This window comes from Schistocerca cancellata, chromosome 3 (genome assembly GCF_023864275.1).
Source record: "Schistocerca cancellata isolate TAMUIC-IGC-003103 chromosome 3, iqSchCanc2.1, whole genome shotgun sequence".
NCBI classification, from domain to species: Eukaryota; Metazoa; Arthropoda; class Insecta; order Orthoptera; family Acrididae; genus Schistocerca; species Schistocerca cancellata.
The window spans coordinates 802,764,305-802,783,909 of NC_064628.1; the positions used below are offsets into that span (position 1 = coordinate 802,764,305).

General features: G+C 44.1%; 1 protein-coding gene and 1 non-coding gene across 2 annotated transcripts in view; both read left to right on the forward strand.

The window, feature by feature from the left end:
* Positions 1-19,605, forward strand: part of LOC126176584 (disintegrin and metalloproteinase domain-containing protein 22) — a 1,067,821-nt gene that overhangs the window by 247,747 nt on the left and 800,469 nt on the right. The window lies entirely within an intron of this gene.
* Trnap-ugg (transfer RNA proline (anticodon UGG)) lies at positions 2,470-2,544 on the forward strand. The gene has a single exon. It is a non-coding gene; the product is annotated as a tRNA-Pro (tRNA).

Here is a 19,605-nt window from a genome sequence, read left to right on the forward strand (position 1 = left end):
CGGTTACCCTTGACGCTGCATCAGACAGGAGCGCATGCGATGGTGTACCCAACGACGAACCTGGGTGCACGAATGGCAAAACGTCATTTTTTCGGATGAATCCAGGTTCTGTTTACAGCATCATGATCGTCGCATCCGTGTTTGGCGACATCGCGGTGAACGCACATTGGAAGCGTGTATGCGTCATCGCCATACTGGCGTAATACCCGGCGTGATGGTATGGGGTGCCATTGGTTACACGTCTCGGTCACCTTTTAACAGTGGACGTTACATTTCAGATGTGTGGCTCTACCCTTCATTCGATCGCTACGAAACCCTACATTTCAGCAGGATAATGCACGACCGCATGTTGCAGGCCCTGTATGTGCCTTTCTGAATACAGAAAATGTTCGACTGCTGCCCTGGCTGGCACATTCTCCAGATGCCTCACCAATTGAAAAGTCTGGTCATTGGTGGCCGAGCAACTGGCTCGTCGCAATACGCCAGTCACTACTCTTGATGAACTGTGGTATCGTGTTGAAGCTGCATGGGCAGCTGTACCTGTACACGCCATCCAAGCTCTGTTTGACTCAATGCCCAGGCGTATCAAGGCCGTTATTACGGCCAGAGGAGGTTGTTCTGGGTACTGATTTCGCAGGATCTATGCACCCAAATTGCGTGAAAATGTAATCACATGTCAGTTCTAGCATAATATATCTGTCCAATGAATACCCGTTTATCATCTGCATTTCTTCTTGGTGTAGCAGTTTGAATGGCCAGTAGTGTAACTTGTCCCAGCAAGCTTTACATGTACCCTAGTCACTGCACAGCTTGCCCAGACGGGACGGAAAGGAGGTTTGCGATCTATGTCAGCGACGGACAAACAAGCTTACAAGCTCGATGACGACATTTGCGGAGACGACCATCGACTTAGTGTAGCAACAATGTGACTCATTCGAAGATTCGACATGTTTCCACTGATCGGCGGTTGAATGGTCCGATGCTCACTGCAGTTGTAACTGACGCTGTCGGTGAGTCAACATGTGAGCACGCAGCGGCAGTCTGCTGCGGACCTCCATGTTCAACAATGTACGATGAACGGTGTGCTCCGGAACACTTGTACGTTCACCAGCATTGTGTTCATTCAGCAGAGATATCACAGATCACCATCCGTCCTTTGAAAAAGTCGCTTACATCAGTGGATTTCCCATTTGCAGCTCGTATCTTCGCTAGGGTGACCGCTCATCCGTCTCTGCTGCGCTTAGACCCTCTTCATAGCGCGTCACGTGCCCGCAAGTCACCAGGCATTCAACGTCGCGGTGAGCAGTGATCATAGTATTTTGCCTTGTCAGTGCACATAATAGAGGCGTTGAGATCAAAAGTGGATAGGTCACTCAATTGATGTTCTGAGATACATTGAAAACACTGTATAATTCTGAATAGCGTTATTCCCAAACCTTATAGTCAGTCCCACAGATTCGTGAGGAAGAGTGCAATGTTATACCAACCATCTGTAATCATTGGATGAAGGCAACTAGTAGAAAATGGTAATAGAAAATGATTCATATATCCAAAAGGATAATTAAATGGACACCCTAGCTGCAAACAGTCGTTGATGTACTTCGTTGGGGACATGTTGAAACTGTGTGCCCCGACCGGGACTCGAACCCGGGATCTCCTGCTCACGTGGCAGACGCTCTATCCATCTTTTTTTTTTTTTTAATCTCATTTTGTTCGTTTTTGTTCGTTGAATCTGATCGGAGAGGACGTCCTAAGACACCCTGTTAAGTCGTTGGTGATCTATTAACTCAGTTTTTTTATTACAGAGGGCAGCTAACCCTCTGACCGAACACGCTGAGCTACCGTGCCGGCGATCTGAGCCACCATGCGCACAGAGGATAGTGCGTCTGCAGGGACTTATCCCTTGCACGCTCCCCGTGAGATCCACATTCCCAACATGTCCACACCACTACATTCGTAGTGCGCCTAATAGATGTTTCCCCATCATACTCATTACTCGTGGCAGATTAATCTACCAAGTCCCGTACGAGTTTGGGGATAGCGTGTGCGTTCGCACAAGAAGGTCAATGGCCGGGAAGCCATATTTTAACTATATATGGCGGCACACATTTTCAACATATCCCCAATGAAGTACATCAACGCCTGTTTGCAGCTAGGGTGTCCATTTAATTATCATTTCATTTCTAGCAAAGCTGCATGGTCATCCACGGTAACTGTTCTTTCGGGAACAGATACTACCGCCATATATAGTTAAAATATGGCTTCCCGGCCACTGACCTTCTTGTGCGAACGCACACGCTATGCCCGAACTCGTACGAGACTTGGTAGATTAATCTGCCACGAGTAATGAGTATGATGGGGAAACATCTATTAGGCGCACTACGAATGTAGTGGTGTGGACATGTTGGGAATGTGGATCTCACGGGGAGCGTGCAAGGGATAAGTCCCTGCAGACGCACTATCCTCTGTGCCCACGGTGGCTCAGATGGATAGAGCATCTGCCATGGAAGCAAGAGATCCCGGGTTCGAGTCCCGGTCGGGGCACACATTTTCAACATGTCCCCAATGAAGTACATCAACGCCTGTTTGCAGCTAGTGTGTCCATTTAATTATCATTTCATTTCTAGCAAAGCTGCACGGTCATCCACGGTAACTGTTCTTTCGGGAACAGATACTACCGCCATATATTGATATATCCCCTTTTTGATTTAAACAACAGTCATTATACTGAAACATTGACGTAAGCGGCACAGTCTCTCCACTCGGCGTTTTGATATGCCATGGAGTTCAATAATTAAGATTTCTTGCATACCATAATTTCCTTGAAGCCAACTTTAACCTGCAGATACAAGTGTATTAGTATCATAAAACAAAAATCTACATAATCGTAATAATATAAACCTATTAAATGGTTCAAATGGCTCTGAGCACTATGGGACTTAACTTCTGAGGCCATCAGTCCCCTAGAACTTAGAACTACTTAAACCTAACTAACCTAAGGACACCACACACATCCATGCCCGAGGCACGATTCGAACCTGCGACCAGAGCGGTCGCGCGGTTCCAGACTGTAGCGCCTAGAACCGCTCCGCCACCTCGGCCGGCTAAACTTATTAAATATATGGCTTAACTATTTGCCTTAAAGATTTTACAAAACGTGGATTAAGCATGTACATAATTCGGGAACGAAATGGTTAATAAAATAATATTACAGTTGTCATGCCAGTTACCTTATAATAATAATTTGCTGTCCTTCCACAATTGGTAATGGTATTTGGGCGTGGTCTCCTTGCTTTCGGAAAGAAGGTAAGAATGTCAGCACTCAAGTACCCATACTGTCCATCTTTGTTGAGCGTATTGTTGAATTCTGTCAACAATAGTTCCTTCTCAGCAAATGATAACTTCTCAAGACATTTACGCCGGTATCTGTAAACAGATATTAGCGTATTATTAACCTATATACTCGATGAATAACATATTTTTGCCGATTTCCTGTATTACAACTAAAACATAAGTTTAAACTTTGCGTCCATGAAAGGAATTTAGTATAATGTTTCTACACAACTTGCCTCTGGTACAGAATATTACATTATGTACAGAGAATTCAAACAATGAACGTTGTGTGACTATTTGCCTGCAATCTGCATCTGTTTCCCTCCTAGGAACAATGTTTCCTTTCCAGTTGGCATGATCCAAACCCTTGACCTTGTTTTGTTTAATAACATTCCTCTTCCACTATTCGGGGCATCTTTTCTTCCTTCTAAATTCATATAAATCGTCTTCGGACTCGTATGACGGTTCCGTCATCGATCCATCTGAAAATCTCACAGCTGCTTGCCGCAAACCGCTACAGCGCTGCTCTTCTTTCGTTCAATATAGAGACTTGTCTCTGTGACAAGTCCTCTTTCTGCACGAAATGTAATTTCAACACCGATTTTGACAGGGAAAAATCACTGAGCAGGTCCCATTTTAGAACCAACAGATGCGGAATCGTGTGAAAATACCAACTACAGTAATAACTTATACACCCCAAAAAATTGACAAGTCCCGTTTCTGATCTCAACGCCTCAATTAAGCTTGTACGGAACCCTAAGTGCGCGAGACCTACTCGCACGAGGGCAATTTTATTTCATATTGTTGAGACTCAAAGAGTTAAATGGCTATTTATACATGGGATTTGAAATCATTCCCCAGGTGCTATTCACAGAGGGCGACAACGGCCCGTAGCACATAGAGCGCACACGGATACAATGCGTCTTCACCTCGGAGACGCCGCGCGCCAGGCATTGTCCTGTGGAGACAGTCGTTACACTAATTACGCGCGCGTCTCCCGCCAGAGACTGAATTAACGCGACTGGCTCCCGCGCAAGCAGCAGGCAGCCTGTTCATTAATTGCGCCGAAGTGTTGGTGAGGAAGTGTCGCGAGAGCGGCATCAGGGAAGCAATTACAAGCGGCGCCGCTTTGTGCCCTGTGTGCCAACAGCCAGCCAGTCACACAGGTGCCGACAGCCGAGGCAGCCACCCACATTCCGCCGCTCGCTCCGGGCCCAGCGTATAACTGCTCAACTTTGGCGACGCTCTCCAGACGAGGCAATCGCTGTAGCGAACTGTACAGTGGAACCTGGAAACAACCTGCACGTACCTGTCACAAAGGCGTCGCCTTCCAAGCCTCAAGCGACGAGATATTTCTAAAGTTGCTGCGTCTCCATTGAGGTACTGTTAGCCCCTGCTCCGTCTATGGCGAAAGAGAGATACACGGTAAGCAATCCACCGTAGTGCAAATAAATTCTATATACAGGGTGGTACATTGATCGTGACCGGGCCAAATATCTCACGAAATAAGCGTCAGAGGAAAAAACTATAAAGAACGAAACTTGTCTAGCTTGAAGCGGTAAACCAGATGGCGCTATGGTTGGCCCGCTAGATAGCGCTGCCATAGGTCAAACGGATATCAACTGCGTTTTTTAAAAATAGGAACCCCATTTTTATTACATATTCGTGTAGTACGTAAAGAAATATGAATGTTTTAGTTGGACCACTTTTTTCGCTTTGTGACAGATGGCACTGTAATAGTCACAAATGTATAAGTACGTGGTATCACGTAACATTCCGCCAGTGCGGACTGTATTGGCCCCCATTTTATCGATGACAATCTAAATGGTGGAATGTTTGCTGATTTCCTACGTAATGTTCTACCGATGTTACTACAAGATGTTTCACTGCATGACAGAATGGCGATGTACTTCCAACATCATGGATGTCCGGCACATAGCTCGCGTGCGGTTGTAGCGGTACTGAATAGCATGTTTCATGACAAGTGGATTGGTCGTCGAAGCACCATACCGTGGCCCGCACGTTCACCTGATCTGACGTCAGGGAAAGTTGAAGGATATTTGCTATCGTGATCCACCGACAACGCCTGACAACACGCGTCAGCGCATTGTCAATGCATGTGCGAACATTACGGAAGGCGAACTACTCGCTGTTGAGAGGAATGTCGTTACACGTATTTCCAAATGCATTGAGGTTGACGGATATCATTTTGAGCACTTATTGCATTAATGTTGTATTTACAGGTAATCACGCTGTAACAGCATCCGTTCTCAGAAATGATAAGTTCAGAAAGGTACGTGTATCACATTGGAACAACCGAAATAAAATGTTCAAACGTACCTACGTTTGTATTATAATTTAAAAAACCTATCTGTTAGCAATTGTTCGTCTAAAATTGTGAGCCATGTGTTTGTCACAATTACAGCGCCATCTATCCCAAAGCAAAAAAAAAAAAGTGGTCCAACCAAAACATTCATATTTCTTTACGTACTACCCGAATATGTAATAAAAAATGGGGGTTCCGATTTAAAAATTGCAGTTGATATCCGTTTGACCTATGGCAACGCCGTCTAGCAGGCCAACCATAGCGCCATCTGGTTTCCCCCTTCAAGCTAGACGAGTTTCGTTCTTTGTAGTTTTTTCGTTTGATGCCTATTTCGTGAGACATTTGGCCAGGTCACTACCAATGGACCACACTCTATATACTCATTTTCAGAAAAAAAACGAAACATGTTCAATGACTAGAGATAGAACGTTCATATTCACAGGACATGTTCATTAGTATGTTCCGCAGAAATGATTAGCATTTGAACTATGGCTGCCCGCGGGTTCAAGGTCTACATCGATATCGCGGCGCAACACCACCTACCGGTACAATGTGTCCGCGACTCTCGTTGTCGCTGTAAACCGAAGGTACGAGGGGCGTTTGAAAAGTCCGTGCATAGTCCGAGAGGTGGCACCACTGGCGCATATCGAGGTCATGTTTAGTTAGTAGCATCTTTGGAAAGAACGCACACCAACTTTCAGCCATATTGGTCTAATTCTTTGTGTTTGGCATTCGTGTGAATCGAGGAAGTCGGGTGATTGTCAAAAAATGGACGAAAAAGTATATCGTGTGGTGATTAAACATTATTTTATGAAAGGAAAAAAGCCTCGGGGGACTAAAGAGAAGCTTGATAAACATTACAGTGACTCTGCACCTTCGATTAGAACAGTTTATAAGTGGTTTCAAAATTTTCGGAGTGGCCATATGGGCACAATTGATGCTGAATGTTCTAGACGCCCTGTGGAGGTTACGACTCCAGAAATCATTGATAAAATCCATGATATGGCGATGGATGACAGAAGAGTTAAGGTGCGTGAGATTGCTAGTGCTGTGGGCATCTCGAATGAACGGGTACATAATATTTTGCATAAACACTTGGACATGAGAAAGCTATCTGGGAGATGGATTCCGTGATTACTCACGCTTGACCAAAAACGGAATCGTGTGAAGTGTTGCAAGGATGGTTTCCAGCTGTTCAGGAAGAATCCGCAGGACTTTAAGTTTCGTTTTGTCACTGTCGATGAAACATGGATACATTCCTATACTCCTGAGACCAAACAACAATCTAAACAATGGGTAACCAAGGGAGAAACTGCACCAAAAAGGGCGAAGACCATTCCTTCGGCCGGAAAGGTTATGGAGACTGTCTTTTGGGATTCTCAAGGGATAATCCTCATCAACTATCTGGAAAAGGGTAAAATTATTACAGATGCATATTATTCATCGTTATTGGACCGTTTGAAAACCGAGCTGCAAGAAAAATGCCGGTGATTGGACCGCATAAAAGTCCTTTTCCATCACGACAATGCACCAGCACACACCGCAGCAGTTGTGGTCGCAAAATTAATGGAAATAGGATTCCAACTCGTTTCACATCCCCCCTATTCTCCAGGCTTGGCTCCCTCGGACTACTATTTGTTCCCCAATTTGAAGAAATGGCTGGCGGGACAAGGATTTTATTCAAACGAAGAGTTGATTGCAGCATCTAATAGCTATTTTGCAGACTTGGACAATTGGTATTATTCGAAAGGGATCAACAAATTAGAATAGCGTTGGACGAAGTGTATAAGTCTAAAAAGGAGACTATGTCAAAAAATGAAAAAGGTTTGCCCCAAACGCGTAAGTAGTTTTTATTTTTGCACGGACTTTTCAAACGCCCCTCGTAAGTGTGACTTTAGCAGCATGTAAAATGCCTCGCAGACGTATGCGCTAATCGTACCGTCAAATTAGTGAGTCTGAAAGAGAGGGCATTATTGGTATGAGTGATTGTGATGCACCTATCCGGGAAAGTGCTGTTCGTGTGGGACGAAATGTCTCGGAAGTGTAACGGGTGTGTGCAGAATTGTTCACGGAAGACCGTAGAACACGACGAGATGGATCAGGTCGCACCAATCAGACCATCCATCGAGAAGATCGACATTTCATACGAATGGCATTGCATGACAAATCTGCGTCTACATCTCATCTACATCTACGTGACTACTCTGCTATTCACAATAATGTGCCTGGCAGAGGGTTCAATGAGCCACCTTCAAGCTGTCTCTCTACCGTTCCACTCTCGAACGGCACGCGGGAAAAACGAGTACTTAAATTTTTCTGTGCGGGCCGTGATTTCTCTTATTTTATCGTGATGATCATTTCTCCCTATGTAGGTCGGTGCCAATAGAATGTGTTCGCAATCGGCGGAGAAAAGTGGTGATTGAAATTTCAGAAGAAGATCCCGTCGCAACGAAAAACGCCTTTGTTTTAACGATTGCCACTCCAATTCGCGTATCATGTCTGTGACACTATCTCCCCTATTTCACGATAATACAAAGCGAGCTGCCCTTCTTTGTACTTTTTCGATGTCACCCGTCAGTACCACCTGATGCGGATTCCACACCGCACAGCAATGCTCCAGAATCGGGCGGACAATCGTGGTGTAAGCAGTCTCTTTAGTAAACCTGTTACACCTTCTAAGTGTTCTGCCAATGAATCGGAGTCTTTGGTTTGCTCTACCCTCAATATTATCTATGTGATGCATATGTGATCGTCCTCCTTGGCTCTGGCACAACAGTGGAACACATTGTACTCTATGAGGGGTGACAGTTCGTCTCCATTTATTACGGCATAGGTTACGTGCGCGTCGTCCACTTCTCCGCCTACCTTTGACGAATGTGCAAGAACATGTTAGACGGCAGTGGTGTAAGTAGCGACGTCACTAGGGACAGGAATGGCATCAGATAGTGTTTTCTCACGAATCCAGGTTCTGTTTGTTTGAAAAAGTTTCGCCAAAGACAGGGGGAGCGTCATCATACTGACTGGATTCGCACAGGATATACAGCGACAACTCAAGGCCTTATGGTGTGGGAAGCTATTGGATACAATCACAAATCACAATTGCTGCGTGTCCAGGGCTTTGTGACCAGTGTGACCTACGTAAATAACATCCTGCAATCCGTAGCCATTCCCTTTCTGCACAACATACCAGACGTCATTTTTCAGCAAGGCAATGCACGACCACACGTTGCTGCACGAACAGCTGCCTTTTTGGTGTCTCAGGATCTCAGTCTCTTGCCCTGGCCCGCCAGATCACCAGACTTGAGGCCAATCGAAAATGTGTGACATATCGTGAAAGGACGGGTGCTGCGCTGTGACGCAATGCTAGCCGCTACAGATGAACTTTGGAAGCAGATGGATGGCTGCACCACAGGACGCCATTTGTGAATAATACGCGTCGATGCCATCACGCATGGAACAAGTTAACAGGGCCCATGGCGGACCTTGTGTCTACTAGGCAACAGGACACATTCTGAACCAAGGCGACTGAAATGCTAATCATTTCTGCAGAACACACTACTCCTCATGTTCTGTAAATATGAACGTCCTGTCTCTAGCCGTTCAAGGTTTTTTCTGAACATGAGTACTTGTGAACATAACAATATTTACTGTAGCCGATCTGACATGGCATAGGTATTTAAACCTCAACAGTTGCGTATGTAGCGGCAATGCAGCAAGCCCCCTGTTACACTTTCTAAGTCGTATACTCGCTTTCTTTTCTTCGCTACAGTGCTATAGTCCACTTGCACCTGACAGCAGACTTAAGTAAAGAGTCAGTGGCGAAGACTGACGAGTCGAGTCTTAGAGTGTGCGTCGAGTTGAAAGCGAGTATGCAGAGCTGATTTCTGATCTCTAACAGTAATTTTTCTCGGTGCTCCGTCTGCACGTGCAACAAGAAAGAAAATGACCAGTAGTGGTACAAGGTATCCTCTGCCATGCACCGTATGATGGATGCTTGGGGAGAATGTATGTAGATGTAAATAGGCACATTCCTGTTAAAAGTAGTGGACGTTGTTACCTGTCAGTGCAAGAACGGAAACTGACGGCGGCAAATACCTTGACAGGCAGCCATGCCAATATGCTGTTAATAGGTATAGTTTATCGACGATGGGAAGAAGGAAACAGTGAAGAGCTGACGACAGATGTAACGGAACTTGTACACAAAATTTTAAAGTTGAGTAAGTATATGGTGTGCAAATTATGGAAAGAGGCATAGGACGCTGAGAAGAGAGTGATTCAAGTATTTAGAAGAAAATCGCACACAATAAATGTCTTATTAACGGCACTGTTAAATGTGTTTTTTTTTTCGTCAGGTTAGCGCGAACACCATCCCGACTTTCAAAAATTATGCGCCGGAAGGTCGCGCTTTTTTACTTTTTTGTGGTAATTTATTTGTTTTATTTATTAACATGACGTCATTACAACATAACATCTTTACAACAATATATGAACAGAAATGTAATTGTGAGTAGCAGGTCAATATTTTACGAATCGAAATCCTTTAAAGAAAACAGAATTAAAAAACAAAGACAATCGTAAAGTGTGACAAATTATTCACAGAGTACTTTAGGTAACAATCCTATAGAAATGTGTATGAGTTGTGAAAATTAAACAAATTGAAATAAGTGTATCATATAGTAAAGTAAAAGAAAATGGACAACTCTAATGAAAAAATGGGAAACAAAATGGATACTTCTATCGAAGGCATTCACTGTAACTGAAACATCCTCTGATTACCATACAGACAGAAATTTGCGACTTGTTAATAACTGTACAACGAGATTCCAAGTTTGCGAAAACTTCTCACGTTTTGTATGAAGGAAATGGACGTCGAGGCTAGCAAAGAAACTCTGAGGTGAAATTGTCCTGTGTATTGGATTTGTTTTACACGTTTCGTAATTAAAGAGAGATCAAGTGCAAGTGAGACGACATAGTTTCAAAAACTGTATACACTGACGTGACAAAAGTGATGGGATACCTCTTCATATCGTGTCAGACATCACATTGCCCGGCTTAGCGTAGCAGCTCGATTTGCCATGGAATCATGGTGCCTCTTTAGCCGTCCATAATTGCCAGAGTGTTGCCAGCGCAGGACTTCATGCACGAACTGACCTCTCGATTAAGTCCCATAAATTTTCGATGGGATTCATATCGGTCGATCAGGGTGCCCACATCATTCGCACGAACTGTCCACAATGTTCTTCAAATCAATCGCGAACAATTGTGGCCCGATGGCATGGTGCATTGTCATCTATACTTGAATTACGTGAATGGCTACAAATGGTCTCCAGGTAGCCTAAAGTAACCATTTTCGGTGATTGATCGGTTCGGTACGCCCAGAGCATACAGTCCATTCTATGTAAACACAGCAATCGGCCACTGTTTTCCAGTCATCTAGGATCCAACCGTTATGGTCACAAGCCCAGGAGAGGCGCTGCAGACGATGTCGTGATGTTCGCAAAGATATTCTCGTAGGTCGTCTGCTGCCATACAACATTAACGCCGAATTTTGCTGCACTGTCCTAACGGATACGTTCGTCTTACTTATCACACTGATTTTATTTGTTTATTTACACGTCACGTTCCGTAGGACCAAATTGAGGAGCAAATCTCCAAGGTCATGGAACGTGTCAGTACATGAAATTACAACATAAAAGTAATAAAAATGTGCTGCGAATACACAGAAAGATAGATCCTTTATCATTTAGCTACAAAATAGCAGGTCATAAATTATCTGGGAGTACGCATTAGGAGTGATTTAAAATGGAATGATCATATAATGTTGATCGTCGGTAAAGCAGATGCCAGACTGAGATTCTTTGGAAGAATCCTAAGGAAATGCAATCCGAAAACAAAGGAAGTAGGTTACAGTACGCTTGTTCGCCCACTGCTTGAATACTGCTCATCAGTGTGGGATCCGTACCAGATAGGGTTGATAGAAGATATGGAGAAGATCCAACGGAGAGCAGCGCGCTTCGTTTACAGGATCATTTAGTAATCGCGAAAGCGTTACGGAGATGATAGATAAACTCCAGTGGAAGACTCTGCAGGAGAGACGCTCAATAGCTCGGTACGGGCTTTTGTCAAAGTTTCGAGAACATACCTTCACCGCAGAGTCAAGCAGTATATTGCTCTCTCCTACGAATGTCTCGCGAAGAGACCATGAGGATAAAATCAGAGAGATTAGAGCCCACACAGAGGCATACCGACAATCCTTCTTTCCACGAACAATACGCGACTGGAATAGAAGGGAGAACCGATAGAGGTACTCAAGGTACCCTCCGCCACACACTGTCAGGTGGCTTCCGGAGTATGGATGTAGATGTAGATGTAGATAACAGATAAAAATAAATGTTTATGAACCTGAAAAAAAATCAGTCCATAAGTTTAAGTAAACGCAGTTAACAATACAATAAGAATAAGCTTAATTTTTCAAGGAACTCCTCGACAGAATAGAAGGAGTGATCCATGAGGAAACTCTTCAGTTTCGATTTGAAAGCGCGTGGATTACTGCTAAGATTTTTGAATTTGAGTGGTAGCTTATTGAAAATGGATACAGCAGTATACTGTACACCTTTTTGCACAAGAGTTAAGGGATTCCGATCAATATGCATGTTTGATTGCTGCCGAGTATTAAACGAGTGAAAGCTGCTTATTCTTGGGAATAAGCTAATATTGTTAACAAGAAATGACAGTAAGGAATATATATATATTGAGAGGCCAATGCCAGAATACTCGGACTCGTGAACAGGGGTCAATAAGAGGTTCGTGAACTTACACCGGTTATTGCCCGAACCGCCCGTTTCTGAGCCAAAAATATCCTTTTAGAATGGGACGAGTTACCCCAAAATATAACACCATATGACATAACGAAAGAAAATAAGCAAAGTACACCAATTTTCGTGTCGAACGATCAGTCACTTCTGATACCATTCGAATAGTAAAAATGGCAGTATTAAGTCTTTAACAAGATCCTGAACGTGGGCCTTCCGCGACAGCTTACTATCTATCTGAACACCTAGAAATTTGAACTGTTCAGTTTCACTAATCATATGCCCGTTCTGTGAAATTAAAACGTCAGGTTTTGTTGAATTGTGTGTTATTTCATGCAGTGTTTCTTGTCTGTTAGTACTGACAACTCTACGAAAGCGTCTGAAATTTCGTATTCTCAGGATACCCTTGGGCCGGCCGCGGTGACTGTGCGGTTCTAGGCGCTCCAGTCCGGAGCCGCGCTGCTGCTACGGTCGCAGGTTCGAATCCTGCCTCGGGCATGGGCGTGTGTGATGTCCTTAGGTTAGTTAAGTTTAAGTAGTTCTAAGTTCTAGGGGACTGATGACCACAGCAGTTGAGTCCCATAGTGCTCAGAGCCATTTGAACCACTTGATACCCTTGATACTGTGGGTCTCGGAATATTGAATTACCTTCGCTTTTCCAAAATGGAATGTCCCATGCGTCTAGCTCCAACTAATCTGTTAAATCCCGTTGTGCGTCTATAATAACGTCAGAAAGGTTTTCACATGAATCACTGGAGTACAAACGACAGCGCCGCCAATGCCCTGCTCTTTTATACCTTGTGGCCTGCCTCTGTGATCGAGCGGTTCTAGGCGCTTCAGTCTGGAAGCGCGACCGCTACGGTCGTAGGTTCGAATCCTGCCACGGGCATGGATGTGTGTGATGTCCTTAGGTTAGTTAGGTTTAATTTGTTCTAAGTTCTAGGGGATTAATGACCTCAAATGTTAAGTCTCATAGTGCTCAGAGCCATCTGAGCCGTTTTTATACCTTGTGTTTGCGATACTACCGCCAGCTGTATATATGCTAATCGCTATCCCATGGCATTTGTAACCTCGGTGTATTTTGTGTTTCACGCGACGAGATGTGTCCTCAACATGTAATAGCAGGACGTGACGTCACAAAACTCGTACAGCTTTACATCAATGTTGGCCAAGTCGCTCTTTGCCCGATAAGCCTGGAAACATGTGACCGTGCTTCAGCCAAACCTCACAGAGACAAAACCCCAAAGATAGAGATTGTCTGTAGTCGATTCGAGCACATCTTCGGATTCATGTTCCGATTACTAGTTCGCGAAATAAAAGTAATAGCATACCTGAAAACTGAAAGTGACTAACAAGGGGAGGCCGCCAATTGTGAAATTCAGATTCGATTCATACTGCGCATAATAAAAGCTCATGGCCAGAGGTGTAATGTGGCAAAGCACCAAGATGCATTTCTCAGCCGTTGTCGAGAAAATCGACAGTTAAAAGAAACCACCACCATCATCATCATCATCATTTAAGACTGATTATGCCTCTCAGCGTTCAGTCTGGAGCATATCCCCCCTTATGCAGTTCCTCCATAATCCCCTATTCAGTGCTAACATTGGTACCTCTTCTGATGTTAAACCTATTACTTCAAAATCATTCTTAACCGAATCCAGGTACCTTCTCCTCGGTCTGCCCCGACTCCTCCTACCCTCTACTGCTGAATTCATGAGTCTCTTGGGTAACCTTGCTTCTCCCATGTGTGTAACATGACCCCACCATCTAAGCCTGTTCGCCCTGACTGCTACATCTATAGAGTTCATTCCCAGTTTTTCTTTGATTTCCTCATTGTGGACACCCTCCTGCCATTGTTCCCATCTACTAGTACCTGCAATCATCCTAGCTACTTTCATATCCGTAACCTCAACCTTGTTGATGAGGTAACCTGAATCCACCCAGCTTTCGCTCCCATACAACAAAGTTGGTCGAAAGATTGAACGGTGCACAGATAACTTAGTCTTGGTACTGACTTCCTTCTTGCAGAAGAGAGTAGATCGTAGCTGAGCGCTCACTGCATTAGCTTTGCTACACGTCGCTTCCAGTTCTTTAAAAGAAACCGTTGCGGTGAAACCCTCTCTACGATTAATAATTTTCTACAGCGTCATGGCGCAGCGGTAAGCGCTCGGGTTCGTAATCCAAAGGTCGCCGGATCGAATCTCGCGCCATGCAACTTTTTTTATTATTTTATTATATATATTCTGGAACATTTCTTCCCCAATTACCATGGCTTCTTCGTTGATTGATGATGACGGTTCTGCTGCGATGCGATTACTGTTACGAAGGAGGCTTTCAAAATACACCAACGCATCTTTCAATTGTTGTTTCGCCACTTCACTGTGTATAGAATCTTCTTCGATCACATCACTTTCATGCGAAGGGCCCGGATCGACCTCCAATTGTTCCGCCTCCATTTTCCGTTTGTTTAACAGGGTGTACCAAAGCACTGATTTTCGACGATGTTATAAGTTGCGCTAGGGACCGCATCTACCTTCTTTCGAAGTTAGCAGGCAACTACGCTGTTATGCGGCAGCTCGTTTCGGCCCATTCAACATCTGTCCTTCAAGTGTAAGGAGCGAGTAACGGAGTTTATATTTCATACCTGCCACAGCAAATTTGTGTTCGTGGGGTCTCTATTCTAATTCGAACGTTTGACTTACACTATACATATTCGTTTCGGAATATCGTTTCTATATCTTTCGTTAACTATACGTGGTAAACATTATGAAGACAATTAATAACATTTGTGAAATACAACTTTGTGTGCTGAAAACATAATGATGTTCAAAGTCGCCAGTTTTCCACGACAAACGACTTTCAAAAACTTATTATATGCATAATTGTTGCAACTGAGATATATATATATATATATATATATATATATATATATATATATGTGTGTGTGTGTGTGTGTGTGTGTGTGTGTGTGTGTGTATACATTTGAATTACAAAAAACAAATAATAAAAAAGTTGCATGGCGCGAGATGCGATCCGGCGACCTTCGGATTACGGACCCGAGCGCTTACCACTGCGCCACGACGCTGTAGAAAATTATTAATCGTAGAGAGGGTTTCACCGCAACGGTTTCTTTTAACTGTCGATTTTCTCGACAACGGCTGAGAAGTGCATCTTGGTGCTTTGCCACATTACACCTCTGGCCATGAGCTTTTATTATGCGCAGCATGAATCGAATCTGAATTTCACAATTGGCGGCCTCCCCTTGTAAGTATCAAACGACTTTGGAACTTGATGATTAAGAATATGGTTGCTGTTGTTCTAAAACAATCGAGGCAAACGTGAACAGGTCGTAATGTGTCTGAAATATTCTGCAGCGAACGTCAGGAGCTAAAGCGTACGAGACAAATGAGGGCATAATCCGGCCACCCCAGTGGGGTTCCTTATTCCGCCTGCTAGCGCGCACATTCCTCGCGTCTCTCGCATTTTTTGGTCTTTGCAGCGCCAGTTCTCTGCTGAGCGTGCGTGATTACCAGCTGCGAATTCCCGCAGCATTCTTCCCCGCTCCGGACGACGTCTGCAGAGAGAGGACTCGTTGTGCGCTCCGGCTGACGCCTAACTTCGTTCTGGCGTTCGCTCCCTTCCGCCCGCTTTCGCCACTGCTTGCCCGGCCCCAGACGTGGCTCATTAGCGACTGCAGCAAAGCACGGCCTACCCGGAGATCGCATCTCTTTACTACCCGTATACTGCTGCTGCTTCTGACCAGTGGTATTCTACGCAGTGTGCTTCGGCAAATCCCTCATTTAGACTCGCCTCTTCTAAAGCAGGAACTGTAGCGCCGTCTCATGCGCTCTGATTACCATTAAGACAGCAATTATAAACAGGCTCGGTCTAGACCTGGCACAATGAACAGGCACTGCGGCTACTACAGCCGTTATGAAATACATTAAATGTATTCGCAATTGCGAATAATGACAACCATCATCTGTAGATTGGAATGACGACAATGAAAATTTATACCGTACAGGGACTCGAACCCGGATGGTTGACGACATATGGAAGTTTCGGTGCGGCCGTGAGTGGTGCACGGATAGCCAAGTTCAAGGCGACCGCTCGCGAAAAGGGGGACCGACTGCGAATATATTTAATCTTATTATGACTGCTTTGTTCATTCTGCTCTCTTGTGTATCTTTACATGCGTGTAGGAAAGCGAGAGAGGGAGAGAGAGAGAGAGAGAGAGAGAGAGAGAGAGAGAGAGAGAGAGGGAGAGGGAGAGGGAGAGGGAGAGGGAGAATCAGAAAACGACAAAAAGACGGACACAAGAAAGGAAGGTAGAGAGTATATGGTTACGCATGTACGAGGGGCGTTCAGTAAGTAATGCAACACTTTTTCTCTCGTCCCATTTCAGTTGCGAAAAAGTCAGAATTTGTTGTGAGACATCGTGGATATTCCCACTTCAGCCGCTATAGATTCATGAAATTGCGAAACGTGCGGTGCGTAGCCTTCAAAGTGGCGTCTGTAACAGCGGTGCGTCCCAAGAAGAAACTTGTCACTGAATTTCTTTTGGCGGAAAACCAGAGCATCGCACATACGAGGGTGAGTAGAATGAAAACCTTACATATTTTTTTAAAATATTATTTATTGTGCAGAAGTGGTACAAAGCTAAATCACTTTTCAACACAATCTCCCCCACGCTCAATGCAAGTCCTCCAGCGCTTACAAAGTGCATAAATTCCTTTAGAAAAAAATTCTGTTTGCAGTCCGCACAAACACTCATGCGCCGCGTGGCGTCTCGGTCCGGCACACAGTTTCAATCTCCCAGGGAGTTTCATATCAGCGCATACTCCACTGCAGCGTGAAAATCTCATTCCATGAAAAAAATACAGTTATAAAATTTTTCACAGTGTTAACTTTTATTGTCATCGTAAGCAACGATTACCTGAAGAAATGGTCAAAAAGTAAATTACCGATTGTTTTAGGGAGATGACTACCCTTGGGAACTACTAAGACATAAAGCTGTCAGTCTCTCATTACCTTCCGTGGAAACAAGCTCTGAAACACTTGCACGGGAGATTCACAGCGTAGCCGCGTGGGGTTAGACCAGCGGTCTGGGGCGCTGCAGTCATGGACTGTGCGGCTGGTCCCGTCGGAGGTTCGAGTCCTCCCTAGGGCATGGGTGTGTGTGTGTTTGTCCTTAGGATAAGTTAGGTTAAGTAGTGTGTAAGCTTAGGGACTGATGACATTAGCAGTTAAGTCCCATAAGATTTCACACACATTTGAACACATTCACAGCGTACATCAACAATTGGTCCGATCTCTCCAGAGACGTCATGCACAGCTACTAATTTGTACGACGTACACCATCATATTTGTGAAATTATCACGGCAGGCTCATCTTCAGTGTATTCATCAAAATCGACATGAACTGCATTTTCCATGACTAATTCAGGGCCTGTCAAAAGAACTGAAGCTGCTGATGTACTTGACTGGTGGATAACATTCACACAGGCATTCTCATGGTCACTTTTTGCCACAGATGTCTCTGAATCCAAACCACTGAGAATTTCTTCTTACATGAGATGGACGTTCAGATTATGGCTGACGTATCGAAACTTCCCTGAACACATAATGGCAAAACAAATTATTATGCGCAATAGCAAGCCAAAAAACGGACATAAAATGCAATAAATTTACATCCAATTACAAAATTAATCATAAAGTTTCATAAAATCCGAGTGGTTTCTTGTCGAAACCACTCGTAAAGCTAGCCGTTGTGGCCGAGCGGTTCTAGGTGCTTCAGTCCGGAACCGCGCTGCTGCCACTGTCGTAGGTTCGAATCCTGCCTCGGGCATGGATGTGTGTGATGTCCTTAGGTTAGTTAGGTTTAAGTAGTTCTAAGTCTAGGGGACTGATGACCTCAGATGTTAAGTCCCATAGTCCTTGGAGCCATTTGAACCACTTGAACCACTCGTAAAAGCAGTAGTAAGGAACTCACATTCACGTTACAATAACTTTAAATATACTTACTTTCACTGTCAATGATCTCCTCAGTATATGCAAAACCCACACGTCAAATAAATTACGTAATAAAAATTTGTAGCTACAAATCTCCCAGAACCATGAAGCAAACACTCCGCGCCGAATGTTGCTTTGAACGCTGTGACTGACCGTTATAGTGCACTTTATTCGTAGAAGTACCTCAGTGCACCGCTAGATGTCTCTGACTTGCAGTGGCATCACCGGTTTCATGTGAAAGGCACCGGTACTAAAAAGACTTAATAATATAATGATTTCAGGCAGAAACTACTGCGGCTCTAACGGTTAAGGGAAAACAACAAATATCACGAGAGACCTCAATAACCACTCACGTGGTGCCCCTCTGTACCTAATAGTAGTCTTCAGAGGGCACCCACAGACGTGGATCCCTTTTTTATTTTTTTTTTTTTTTTTTTTTTTTTTTTTTTTTTTTTTTTTTTTCGTTCCATACCCTTCAGCCCGTCGTACTCGTCTGTCGATAGTGCGGAGCGCTGTGAGTTGTGGACTACACTGTTTCCACCATGTTCTAGTGGACACGAAAATTCTTCCGCCGACAGCGTAAGTAAGTTTAAGTTAGATTAAGTAGTGTATAAGCTTAGGGACCGATGACCTAAGCAGTCTGGTCCCATAAGATCTTACCACAAATTAAAAAAAAAATAGGTACGTTCCTGCAAGACTACTTTCCTACTTAGCAGCCGTTTGTATGGAGTAATAGTACAATGAAGAGTGTCTGCTCGGTTATTTTCAGTCAGAGTGAAAGTATCATACACTGCAAAGGACAGAAAAGTTATTTACATATCGTTGTGTTAGATACAGCTCATCAAGTGCAATGCATCAAACAGTACCAAAGTTAAGTACCAGTTTGTAACGTACCCTTATTTCTTACAGTGTTACCGCTTTTCAGTTCTAGTTCCGCCATATTAGGCAAATGCGTAAATATACTGACAGGAAAAAATCGCATCACCCAGAATTAGTCGTGCAACATAAAGTTGGAAGGCATATTTTTATAGACACATATTTTCCAATTTCGCGCCAGCGGCATAGGAGTGGCGCTACTCGCGCCATTGTGTGGCTGCAATAACGGTTTGCTTTAAATACACT